General features: G+C 38.0%; 1 protein-coding gene across 5 annotated transcripts in view; it reads left to right on the top strand.

The window, feature by feature from the left end:
* The window catches only part of MEIS2 (Meis homeobox 2), a 199137-nt gene that overhangs the window by 16786 nt on the left and 168762 nt on the right, over positions 1-13589 (top strand). The gene's annotated exons all lie outside the window — the stretch shown is intronic.

Here is a 13589-nt window from a genome sequence, read left to right as displayed (position 1 = left end):
GGCATGACTAAAATAACTTCAGTATTTTATGATATTGGTACATCTGCCTTCCTGTAAACAAGAGAGTGGCAGGTTAGGGAGTGTAATCAGCTGCTGTTTAGGGAGACAGTATTTCCTTTCCTTAACCTAAATTACTTATCAAAAAAAAAAAAAAAGGCCAAAGTGAGATGTCTAATCTTTAAGCAGGCATTACAATAATAATCGATTAGTTCTGCCAATTCTTTTACAAATTTGGTTATCTACACTTTACTCCTGTGTGTAACTAGAATGACAGTTCTACTTTGCTGCTATGATGCAGTAGTTTGAATGTTACTACAAATGGGATATTTTATTTGTAATATCAACTATAAGGGTTTTCTATAATCAAGCAGTGATGCCTCTAAAGCACACATGATGCAAAAATCTGATCTTATTAACTCCAAAGTACTGCATGAATTTTATGTGGAATCGTATTTTGGGAAGATGGATTTTGAAATTCTTAGATTGTCTCCATTTCCATTCAGCTGACATGGTGACTTTTGTCACAAATTCTAAAAATTAGAATAATCGGAAGGCAAGGGGGACATCAACTACAGATGACAAGGAAGCCTACAGTAATTTAGAATAAATTTTACCATTTAAGACTCACCTATCACACAGAGAGCAATTATATATTGGTAGGGATGACTCTTCTATGGCTAAAATGATAATTTAAAGGAAGATGCATTATTGAATGTGGGCCAGGAGAGTGTATAGATTTTACTTTTTAATATTTTACATTAGATGGTGTCTGATCTCCTAGGTCTATTTCATCTCTATTATGACTGTGTTTATGGCCACAGTATTTAAGCATTAGACAGTCTTCCAAGTGGAGGACAGTTTAACAGCTTGAGCTGTAGTCATATATGCCATTTAAAAAAGGGTGGTTGATGTAGGGTGAGTGCCTTTACTCCTCCAAGTTCCTGGCCATGGATTTTGGATTCCTGGTATTCTAGAAGAGTCTAGAAAAGTGTCCCTTCTAGGATGCCATTAACTTGTGAAAGGGTGCAACTTAGAAGCTAGGTTTAAGCATGTTGCAACTAACACAGAAATGAATACCATCAGATGGTAAATTGTGGAAGAACTTTAGGCTTTCTATACTGTTTTTATAAGACCACTTTAGATTGTATGTAAGAAAACTAAACTTTAAGGCGTTTTGAAGATGAAATGTATATAAATTCAGTAGACCTGCAACACAGTGACTTCATTCTTTTTCCATGTCTTAGAGAAGGACTCCTCGGTGTGGGTAAATCTGAAAAGCTTTCTAAGACTCCACTCTCCCCTCCACCCCAAATTATTGTGCCACAAAGGAGGGAATGTATCTATTAATAAAAACAAAACACCCTAAACATAGTACAAGAGGGGGAAAGGAGAAGCAGACTTAATGGTCTAATGAGGCTATCTTCCAAAGACTTGTTGTGTGTGAGGCTCGCTTTGACCTTTCACTTTGCTCAGGAGCCCAGCGCTTCATTTTTCACATTCTTGCAATTACGTTAACGCTTCAAGCATTTCTGACTCCAAGTCAGCTAGCAACACCAGGCATAACTCAACACTGTGAGTTTTTCTCCTCTCTGTAGATTCATTAACAGGTCACGAAGGTCCCAACTGAAATTTAAAACTGACTGGTTCAGTTGGGTTGGCTGAGTTATGGCCAGCGAGATAGCAGGAAGAGGACCAGAGAGAAGGGGAGGCAGAGAAGGAAGACCCAGGGCTTTGGAGCATAGAACAGTTGCGGCCACGGCCAAGGCATAGAGTTTTATCATTTTGGTTAGTTTTGCTGGCTTGTTGTTTTTACTTTTGTTTTTGGTCAGGAAAGAGAAAAGCTCTGAGACGGATACACTGGGTAAAAACCATACGCAGAAACCTCTATGTTGTGGGTAGCCGCACCCACTGATGCCACATTGAAGGATTTGATCCCTGTAGGATTTTGTTCCTTTAATCATATCTCCGTGGGATTAAAGAATGGACATGGTAGCTTATGTGTCTGAGTACTAGGAAGTCAGTCATTTTACTGTACTAGAGTGTGAGGGACAAAAACACAGTTATGATTCCTAGAAAATGGAGACTCTCTTGGCATGGAGAATTTCCTACCTGGCTGACCACATCAGTGGCTCTGAAACACATGTTGAAAGGTATTGTGTATTTTACCAAAGACTCTAAATTTTGAAGGCCAGACTCGAGTGTGTTTTGTCATACTCATGCCCATATTAGTCTTTTAAATATGTTTTCAAGATATTTTGTCCCACCGAATTGTCCAGAGTAGCTTTCTGTGGGAAAGATTAATTATCTGCTTCGGGGCAAAGTCAACAAAGATATTGACTGAAATCACGTATGCTTATCCCAGGTTACGTCTTTGGGTTGACGTATAATGGAAAACCTAGGAAGGAAATTTATGTTCTTCAAATTAAATATATTAAAATGTTTCATTGGTAACCAAGTTTTTTAGTTTAGAAAAGAGTTTTCTTGCTTATTCAGAATTTATTAGCACAACAGGCATATGGAAAACTGTAAAACGATTCAGTTTCAAAACAAATTATGATAAACAGAAAAAATAGGGATGAATTGTACTAAAGACAATGTTTTCATACACATTTTAAATTAAACTTTAATAGCCATATGCTATAAAACAATACATGCATTTATGTTGCCTTATAATTTGGGGACTATCCCTGCTAAAATGATTCATGCAAATCTTCACTTTGAACCTAAAAATATTTCATTATTTTATGCCTTGATAGGGAAAGAGCTACAGTTACACAGGTGAAAGGTCATCTTTTCCTCCTCTGTGTTTGTGCAGCAAACCAAAAGGAGGGGAAAAATCAAATTTTTTAAATACTCTGAGAAACAAACAATAAAATGTGAAACCTGACTTCACTGTCTCTTTCACACAGCACATGCCTAGCAGTAAACTACATAAATGTGAACCAGACTTTCATTCACTCTGATTTCTTTGGCTAAAAGCAGCCAAAGGGAGGGAGTTTATCTTGTTAGTCACATGAAAATGAAGGAAAAAAATTTGGTTTTTCAGGGATAAAATTAGGGTGCAGACTGGGACTCTGGGGAAGTAACCGGCCCTCTTTGTGTCTGGCTTCCCATCAGTAAAATGGGGCTTGATAATAAGGCTTGGGATCCCTAATTCTGTACCTGCTGAGTCAAAAGCTGTTTTGTATTTCATTGTGGGTTTTGCCAGAGTAAAGACTAGGAAGCTGCCCCCTTGTTCATAGAGCACTTTGAGAGCCTTAGATGAAAGGCATAATATATGTACAAAGTATTATTATTATTGATGGGTTTGTGTAACTCCCATTAACGCTGATGGGAGTTAGGCATGTGAATTGGCAAGAGAATAGACCCCTCAGTGTTTAGAGCACATGAAATTTACATTTTTTCCAGTGCTGTAATTGAGATGTTGACAAATTGGAGAATATTGATGAGCCTTTGTTTTAAGTATTTCCTGCCAAGTTTGTTTTATTTTTTCCGGGTTTGAACAATGGTATGGGTTCAGCAGCAATGAATAAAAAGGGTAAAGATAACTTTGCATTTCAATATTTTGATGTGCCAATATGAAATAAATTGTCTTAGGCAAATGGAATATGCTGTTTTAATCATTAGCTAGGCATGAAAGAAAAATTGATGTTGACATCTTTGCTGTAAAATCGTTGTAATGGGGCCTTCCTTACAATTCATTTTTGTAAAATTCATTTTGTACATTTTGCAGCAATTGAACAATCCCTGCACTGTGAATAGGCAGGATTCCCAGAAATACCGAGACAGTTGGCCCAGTAACTGCTGAGCTCACACTGCACACCACACACGTTAACCATACTGTTGCCAGACCCAGTTTAACCTAAATCCATTAGTATTCGAGCATCTATACGTCTCTCATCTTTCAGGACACAGGGCTGTACAAGCCAGCATAGTTCCCCTCAACTCTGCCACCTACCAAACCTCTGTTGATGTCTCTATCTGTCATCCAGGCAGTGAGACTAACATTCCATAACTAGATATTTATTTATTTATTTATTTATTTATTTATTTATTATGCAGCTCTTCAGTAATCATGGTGCTGAAATCTAAAAATACCCACTATAGATTTAATGTCAGTGTTTATAGGTAAGCAAGAGTCTAACACAGGATTACACTGTTGAGTTATTGTACAATGCATGAAATAGTATTCTTCCCCACCAAAATATTCCACTTCTGTATTTAAAGGAGGAGGGGGAAAAAAAACTCAAACCCACTTATATGGGTCCTGAATATGTTCTACTGGGATTTCTTATTCAGTCTAGGAAAACTCTGTCAATGGAATGTTTTCATAGTGGCGGCAATCTCTTTAAAATAACCCTAAATACAATATGACAGATGCCATCTGGCATAATCTTTTGCTAGTTGCTTTTAACTTTTATTTTTCCTAGAGCTAAGTTCATCCAAAACTGGTCACTTACTGTTATGATAAATACGGTGACATTTCTTTTCCTTCCTGTCCTCCTAATTGTATCAGAAAATTCACTGAGAATGTAATTGCGAATTGAACATTGCCACAGAGGAAGCTGTCGTATTGTAGAATACTTATGTTGCATTTTCATTCTCTGTCGGCTCTCCAAATAAAGTCAAAAAGAATACTATCCTTTAATCATCAGCAAACATCCGAATAATTTCTGTTGATTTTCTTAGGACTTTTTAGAATAGCAACCGTTAGAAATAAAATTAAACTCTTGTAATAAATAAATGCTCTAGGAGCCTGTAATGGTGCCCATAAATGCTTAAAAGCTTTCTATAATTGCTGTTAATTTTGAGTAATTTCTTCCTATATGTATCAACTTACTTGAAAAACCCGGAGTTGGGATTTCTAGATTTTTTTTTAACTTAGTCATGGAAAGGGATGTCTCCTGATGCCAGTTAGAGTTTAATTTAGAGTAGTAATTAAACTTGAATACTGCCTCATAAACAAAAGATAAACAATAAACCAGCCACGTTCCCTGCTGTTTCATAGCTTTCTTTCCCAGATGTTTTAGCCTGATAATTTTTACACAGTGAACTACCTAACATGGAGTATTGTGGACAGAGGTCGGAAAAGAGTTTTCTTTTTTTTGTTTTTGTTTTTTTTTTTGCTTTGTTTTTTAGTTTGGTAATCTTTTTTTCCCTCCAAAAATAAAAATGCAGAGGATTTTCCACTATTCAGATTTTTAAAAATTCTGATAAAGTAAATATTTAATGCAGATGTGCTCTAAAGATAAGTCTAGTTCTTTTCCATAGATGTGGTCTCCTTTTTTTTCCTTTAAAATGAATCTTGTCATGAATGTCTTTTACACTTAATAATGTAAGGAAGAACATATTTTTGCTTAAGTAAAATCTTGATAGTAAGTCAGAGAAAGAAAGGCTTGACAATGGATACTTTTTCTTTTCCCCGTTTTCCTCCACTTTTCACCCCTATGCATGCCTTCACCTCCGTCCCCCCACCCCCAACCCCACTCCACCATGATCAGAGTTACTTTGTGTCTTTGCTCTTCCTTGGGCTGTAAGGGTTCTCTGTCCGGTTCTGGACCAGTCCACTGTCAGCCATGATCTTTCTAATTGTCAGGTACTAGTCCCCGTGCAATGCAGAAGCCATGTTATTTTCACTGGGTGGGGTAATTACTGAAAGCTGAGAATAGCTGCACTGAAGACAGAGGGATACTTTCATGATCCCATTAGCATATGAGTGGGTAAATTATTCATGCCAAGTGAGGATTCTATGGGGAAAAGTATAGTTAATGCACATAGTTTTTAAATGTATCCCTTTCTGCTCTGAGACTAAATTCTTGTTGGAATCAGTTCTCAGACATTTACAGGAAAGCTCTGGTGGCGTGTTAGATGCAGTTCATCTCTCTCTGTTTGCAGCACTCTCAATAGAGACCATCTGGCAAAGATCCAAAAGGTGATTAAACAAAATGATCAGCTCTTGTTGCTGTGTTACATGTCCAATACTCCGGATTAAAAAACATGACCCACGACAGTCAGGCTAACGTCATGCTGCTCCCCCTTCCCCCTCCCCTTTCCGTGTAAGAATTCAGATGGTCCACAAATGTGTGTGCCATCTTTGTGTCCTTATGGCCCATAATCATGAACAGGTTGTGCAAATGGCTCTTTCTGTAGCACTGTCTGTTCCAGCAGCATAGAGGCATTTCATATTAATTGGGTCAGTCTAATATTCATATTGACATGGGGAAAAATTACTAAAATTTATTCTTATAGCAGACAATGAATATGTGTGCTTTCTGCCATGAGGGAAGTGAAATCTGACAACTGGCTTGTGCAACTGATTAATTTTTCTTGAAACTGGAGAAAATCAAAGCATGAGAAACTGACATTCTCTGAAAACAGTGCACAACCCTTTGTAACTAAACAAAATGGATTGGGTGGGGGGCTTTCGGGGAGCTTGTGGAAATGAGGTCTGGTTTTAGCGCCATAATCAGGGATAAATTTACAGTGCCATTCAGAGGCGTCCTCCCTCCCCATAAACAAGCGGATAATCACAGGGAAGCTGACTTCCAATTAGCTTTCCCTTCCCTCACACGGATCAGGGTGTTTATATGTCCTCCTTCAGCTTTAATATGTCACTCCTGAGTTGGTACATCTCATGTCACATTCGAAAGTTTGGAAATAAAATGTTTTATTATGAGGAAATCCTGCTAATAAGCAAGGTAATTCTCAACCAATCATTTCACGATTGAGTTAAGGTAAAAATGCCAAGATTTGTGAGTAAGGGACAGATGTATCTTATCTTTGGGGGGTTTGCACCAAATGCCAAGTAGAAATATAAATTGAACAAACCAGACATTGTGAGGAAGTGATTGAAGAAATATTGAGATGAAATCTTGGAATGAACTATATATGTATATTTATGACAATGCTGTGAATTGCTTACGTGTCACATTTGCATAAGCCCAAACTCTGATTTTAATAAAGGGCAGTTTCATGTAGGTTAGTTAAGGCATTCAAAACATGAGACCGTTATTAGGTTAATCAGAGCTTATGCCTGACCATTTAACACCATGGAAGTTGTGGCTATTACAGGACAAATTTGACTGCACATGTCCAGAAAAGATAAAGAATAGAGCAGAAAGAAAAAAAATTCTTTAGAACCACTTTAAAACATCCTCAGTCCTGTCAGCTCCCCTTTCCAAGGGAGGGGTAAAGCAGTGGGTTAGTAATACAGCCGGGCACAGTACTCAGGGAGGGGAAGCGAGGGTCCCCTGGAGTCAGTGCAGTGTGGTAGATGAAAGGGACTTGCATAGCCTTGGGGGTCTTAAGGCTATTATAGGGCAACTCATGCTCTGTTATCATGCTGATTTTGCAATTGATTTTTGGCTGAACAGTACTTGTTGAAGCCCTCCAGAGCATCAAACGCAGCCTTATGGTGCTATACATTGTAAGACACGTGTTCTATTTTTTTCCCTTCATTGTCTTGTCTTTACATTGGAAGTATAGCCTGTAATGATGCCATGTTATTTTTCTCCCTGTTCTCCTTATTTCTACCCTCAGAAAGTTCCTTGATATTCTTATTGTTTTAAATTTTCTTTTGGACGGGGGAATGGGAGACTAACTTTTCCTTCATCTTCCTATGTTGACATTTGTTTTTGATTTGGCCTTCAAAAATATTTTGATGTCACAGTAGACAATAATATAAACCATTTTTATCTACCAAATTTGTCCCTCAGTAGTCTTGAGCTATTCATTCCCTTTCTGATGACCAGCAAGAAAACAACTATGGGATTTCACTAAAACCTAATTTCTCATTAAAACGAAAGTAAACTATTTTAATATCCCTTCTATACAGCAATAAGATCCCTTAGCTTGCTGGAAAGCCAGGTCTTGAAAAGGGAAATAATGGAGAGACGTAAAGGAAGTGTGTCCCTCTCTTTTCTGTCTAGGAAATTCTTACTGAGAAAAATCTAATTCTGATATCATCTCCTCCAGGAAGCCTTCCTGATTTGCCTGGAGCATTAACCAGTGTTCTCTTGTCTGCACCCCAGTGGCAACTTCTAACTCTGTTATAGCATCTTTCACATTTTGTGTTGTAATTGTTTGGTTCCTGGTCTATCACCTTGCTTTTCCAAGGCAGAAACGATTACTTATTCAGCTATCTAGTAATAGTAGGTCCACTTCTGAATCAATAAGCAAAATCCACAGATTTCAGTTCTTTAAAGGTGGAAACAGCTTGATCGAAACTTTGTGTTCATCAGCTCTGTTTTTTAACATATTGATACATTTGAAAAAATCCTGTTGCATCCTTAAGAGGTAATAAAAATTATTTTCTTTTACTAAAATTTTATTGTATGCAACATTGTCTTAAATAAGCCAATGGACTATCAGCTTAAACTTATAATTATTTTGGTTATAGGTAGGGTCTTAAATTTTAGATTCTTATTTTAAATAGTATTTTAGGACAGTACTTAATATGGGATTTGTCTTATTTGTTCTTTAAAGTTGTCTTAAATTATATACACATGGTCAGAATTTGGACATGGGATTTCTTTCCATTATGTTATCTATACAAAAGTAAGTGTATGGATATAAGTCTTTTAATGTAACGTAAAGTAATGTAATATAATAAGGGAAATTGCTTAATGTGGCAAATAGTTTCCTATGATGAACTCAGGGTCCATTTTGCTTGTACTTCTTGTTTGGGATGAGATTGACTTTGGGGGAAGCCATGGGTCTTCATATACAGGTAAAGAGTCTGGAAGTAATTCTTGAATTTTTAGGCTGCACATGCTTTTGTTGATTTCCTATGTATGCCTTCCATTTTTTTCATAGTTTGCTTTAGAGCAGGTTTAATTTACTTTGGGTGATGTAAGCAAACACCGTATTGAGTCCTTTTTCATCTGCTTGAGGTTCTGTATAGAATCTTGGACCGTGAGTCAAGAGACCTGTGCCTGAGGGTCAGGGATGCACTAAAAAGGGCAACAGACTTAGGAGGCAGAGAGAGGGCTTCAGATCCCAGTTTTATTCAACATCTGCTAGATCCAGTTTCTCCATCTGCAAAGTTGGGGGAAACTACCTGCCCTCAAGGTTGTCCTGGAGATTAGATTAGATTATGTGAGCTCTCGTGTGTGTTAAACGCGTAACATTGCCTGGAACCAGTACCTGTTAGTTCCTTTATTCCCGTCCTCCTGTCCTATACTGACCCTAATTAGCTCTGTGGCCTTGGATGAGTCCCTTAATCTCTTCAGACATTTGCTCACCTATAAAATAGGACTGAATTAGATGATCTTTTACGTTCAAGAGCCAGGAATCTGATGTTGACATTCATGGTTCTTATTTTTCCTTTGTGCATTTTATCTTTTAACAGAGAGAAAGGTGGCAGGTTTTTTGGTTTTTGCTTTTTTGTTTTAAATCAGGGGTGTAACATGAGCATTTTTATTTCCTTCATTTTACAGGATAGTTATAATATGTAGTGAGATAATGTTGTTTGTTTCTTGCTTTTGTTCCCAAGGAAAGACTATTCTTCCTGGTTTGGTAAGGGAATAACTAGGCCTCAGAGTTGATTTTGTGAGGATGGAAGACTGTCACAATTCAGGGGTAGGACATTGAAGGGGAAGCATTAATATCAGAAGTGTGAGGTGTATTTTGTAAATACAGAGCAACCTCTCCATTATCTAATCAATTAGAATCTCTTTCTGTTGGAATTTCTGTATGTCACAAGTAGAGTAATAAAGGATAATCATTACAGAGGCTGAGACCCTATCCTCTCCTGAAATGAATTCCAAAACTCTAAATAATTTTCAGGAGAATTATACACTTAAGAATATTTTACTGTATTCTAATTATTTTTAGACCGATAATTCATACCAGGTGAAGCTGTTGCCCTTGTGTCAGTAGAATCTTTGCTTAATCAAAATGCTCATTCTTTAACCCTCACTGCCAGCTAGGATGTCACTGTGACCTCAAAACCAAGCATTCATTTTTTTTTAAGTTTGGAGATTTACAAAAGTAGACTAGGCGTGTAAAATTTCATATTTCTTCTTCCAGCCAACATTTGTAACAAATGCCACCCGCTGAAATAAAACCTCCAAAATCTCTATGTACTAAATGTGAATGATGACGAAAAGTTGATAAATCATGGATTATTGAGAGCTTGTGGACTCTACCTTATGGGTCTCCTTTTATAATGCGTTGTCACACACCAGGGCTGATATGTACATACACCTGCCTAGAGGAAGGAAGCTTTCGATCTCTCAAGACCTCTTCTCAGTGTATGTTGCTTAAAATCAATACACAAAGATATTCACTGAACAAGGCACTCTGGGAATAAGACTATGAAAATTACAAGAGTCCCTGCCTTTAATAACTTACCATCTCCCATGAGGTGGGGCGCACCATGGCAGGTATGCAAGTAACTTATGCAAAGCAGATATGGGGCATGGATGGAAGAAGGCTTGTTGGCACAGAGGGATTGGGGTGTACAGAGGATGGAGCTTTGGAAACAGAAGGCTCTAATCACTCATCCTAGTCCTGCCATTTCTAAGCAACAATCTTTCTGAATGTTAATTTCTTCACCTGTGAAAATGGGAACAATAACTACTTCATAAGGTAATTGCTAGGATTAAATAAACAGTAGTTTTTAAAAAGTCTAACTTGGCAACTAATGTGGAACCCTCCACATATTTTCTTCATTCAGCATTTATTGACCATGTGATTGTGGGGAATCGCTATCCTAGATGCTAGAGATACATGTCTTATAAGATGTACCTCTCCTCTTTGTACTCTTTAGTGAGTAACTCAGAAATGTAAACAGATAAGTGCACAGCCTTCTGATATCACATATAACTTACAGGTTGTAAGATACTTCAGACGAGGGAGTGATTAATTCTATCTGAAATAGTTATGAAAGGCTCCACAGGATTGGGGAGGCTTTAAAAGGCTTTGATGGCCTTCAGTGGGTGTTTCCAGGCCAACAAGGTAGGGAGCGTACGGGGAGCAGATGCAGGAGCCAATTCAGAGGCCCAGGAGTGTGAAGCAACACGGCACATTCAGGGCAACAACCAGATTGGTACTGCTGCTTGTGAGAGAGACTGCATGGGGAAGAGGGTGGCTGGAGAGGCAAGTAGGGGCTGTATGTGAAGATCCTTGTTTACCAGGCTAAGAAGCTTATACTTAATCCTGTAGAGTACTGTTTACCAAACTTTTCTGGAGATAAGTAGCTCCTAAGGGGCTTGTACATACAGATTCCCAGGCAGACCGCAGCCACACAGAATAGGGATCTCCATGGGAGGTCCTGGGCATCTGAATTTTTAATCCATGCCCCAGGGATGTGGGTTTACCATTAAAGAAATTTGAGCAAAAGGAGTTTATGTTGAGATTTATACTTTTTTAAAAAGCTCTTTGTAATGCAGAGAATATATTTGAGGGAAACAGACTAAGTATGGAATAAGGGTTAATAGCCCAGAGGGCAGGTGAGGGCTGAATTAAAACAGTGGCAGTAGAGATGGAGGCGAGAGGACTGATAGATTACATGTAGGAAGAAGAAGGGAAGAGGGCAGAGTCCAGATTAATATGCAGGCCTCTCCCTGGGGAAGGTACCATAGTCTAGATAGTTTTCTTTTTTCCTGCCATGAGCTTTGAAGTACGGACATCTGTCAGTCAGGGAAGAAGACAAGGAATAACATTTCACTTACACACGCAAAGTTGTTGAAATAGAAATGCATGATGCGTGTTGGGTGAGTAATGATTTTTTTTCCTAGTCATAAGGTACAGTACTTATGGGCAGTGTAGCGCAGTGGTTGAGGAGGTAGCCTTTGGCATTGCCCTGCTTGCCTTTAAATCCTTAGATCTGTCACTTGTCATGGGCAATCCTCCACTTTATATCTGTAAAACAGGAGTAATAAATATCTAATCTAATAGATTTTGTGATGTAAGGATTGACTGATGTGATTTATCTAAAATGACAGTAATTTTATGCTTGGTTCACAGTAAATAAAACCTTATAAATATTTTTAATTTAAAAGTTGCTTTTAAAAGAGTTGACAGCTGACCCTGTACAACTGACATCATGACGAGGAACCTAAAAAGGCAGTCCTGCATTCATCCCTGGGAAAGCAAAGTTATGGGCTGTATAGCTGGTGGAGCATCTACCTGCCCTGAGCCCAGCCCTAAGCCCTGCCACTAGCCCCAGGCTCATCTAGTGCAAAGAAATTCCTTCCCTCTGAAGTCCTAGTGCACATTTTTCTGACTCTCTCTTCTGACAATCAGGTTCTCCCTGTGCTATAGTAATTGGTTACATGACTTATTTATTATCCTATTTGACTGTAAGATTCTTGAGGACACTTTCCATGTCTTAAGCATCTTCTCTCTTTGCCCCCCATTATGCTATGATAACATAGGAGGCCTTCAATAATTATTATTATTTTTTTGAAAGGAGGATTGGGTCCATATTGTGAAGGACATTGAATAGCAGGCTGGGGAGTTTGTGCTTGATTTGGTAGGTAATGGGGACCTATTGAAGATATTTGAATGGGGGTAGTGACATAATTGCCTTCCTTTTGAATGCCAATGACAAATTCTTCACTATGTCTTACATGGTCAAAATAGCAGACCCATATGCTTGCCTGAAATACTGTCTATTTGAAAGAGTGGATATTCTTTTGAATGAAAAAGCAAATTTCAAATAGCTTAAAAAAAAGAAAGAAAAACTTTGACATTCTCTCTGAAGTAATTTAAGCACTTAAATTATTGTGATTCACAAAGTTCCTGAGTATGCAACTTCATTCTAGGAACTTTTATGAGGACACATTTTGGTAAATTTTTATAGTGTTGTTATAATTATCAGCAACTAGAAATGACTCTACAGGACCGAGTAAATATATCTTCTTCGATATTTGGAAAAGTATGGTTCCATGGATATTTAAATAGACATCACTTTAAAAAAAAAAATAAAGGAACTTTGTGGTTAAATAGATTGAAAGCTGGAGTAGAGCATGGTTTTCTCTAGTGTAGGAATGTTCAGATCCTCTAATTTGCTAATGTGCATTTTAAGTGTGCGAGGAGGCTTCCTTTAAGGCTGCACAGGCTTCCTAGACTCACTTAACCATTGAAACCCTTTTTTGCATTATCTCTGGGGACCAATCTTCCCCAGAACACATTCTGGACAACACTGTCCTCGACTGCTTCTTTCACTGAAGCACTCTCAGAGAGGGTTTAATATCCTAGGGAGTCTTCTTGCATCTTGTATTTAAAAGGTAGGTCAGCATGGGCTCAGGATCAGTTTTCAGTAGTGTAAAAAGCAATTTCCTCTACTGTCTGAAGTCTTGTGGACTTCAGCTATCCTTGTATGGAATGTTCTGTTAACTTAGCTATCCTTGTGTTATCTTTGATTGTATTAATCAGTGTTCCCTAAATATCCCTTGAGTGTTTGATTCAATGCCAGCCCATTTGGTTACACCCTCAACAACATATAAATGAGGATCCCAGCGGAATCCTGTTATGAATCGTATTAACGCTGAGTTTGATGCAAAGCATGCAACGTACTTTCCTTCCTCAAAAGCAAATTCTTTTTCCTTTTTTAAAGTGGCCACTGAGTTGGAGGCTAGTTG

Source organism: Hippopotamus amphibius, chromosome 2, assembly GCF_030028045.1.
Source record: "Hippopotamus amphibius kiboko isolate mHipAmp2 chromosome 2, mHipAmp2.hap2, whole genome shotgun sequence".
Taxonomy (NCBI): domain Eukaryota; kingdom Metazoa; phylum Chordata; class Mammalia; order Artiodactyla; family Hippopotamidae; genus Hippopotamus; species Hippopotamus amphibius.
Note: the sequence above shows the minus strand (reverse complement) of the source record. Positions and strands in the feature narration are given on the sequence as shown.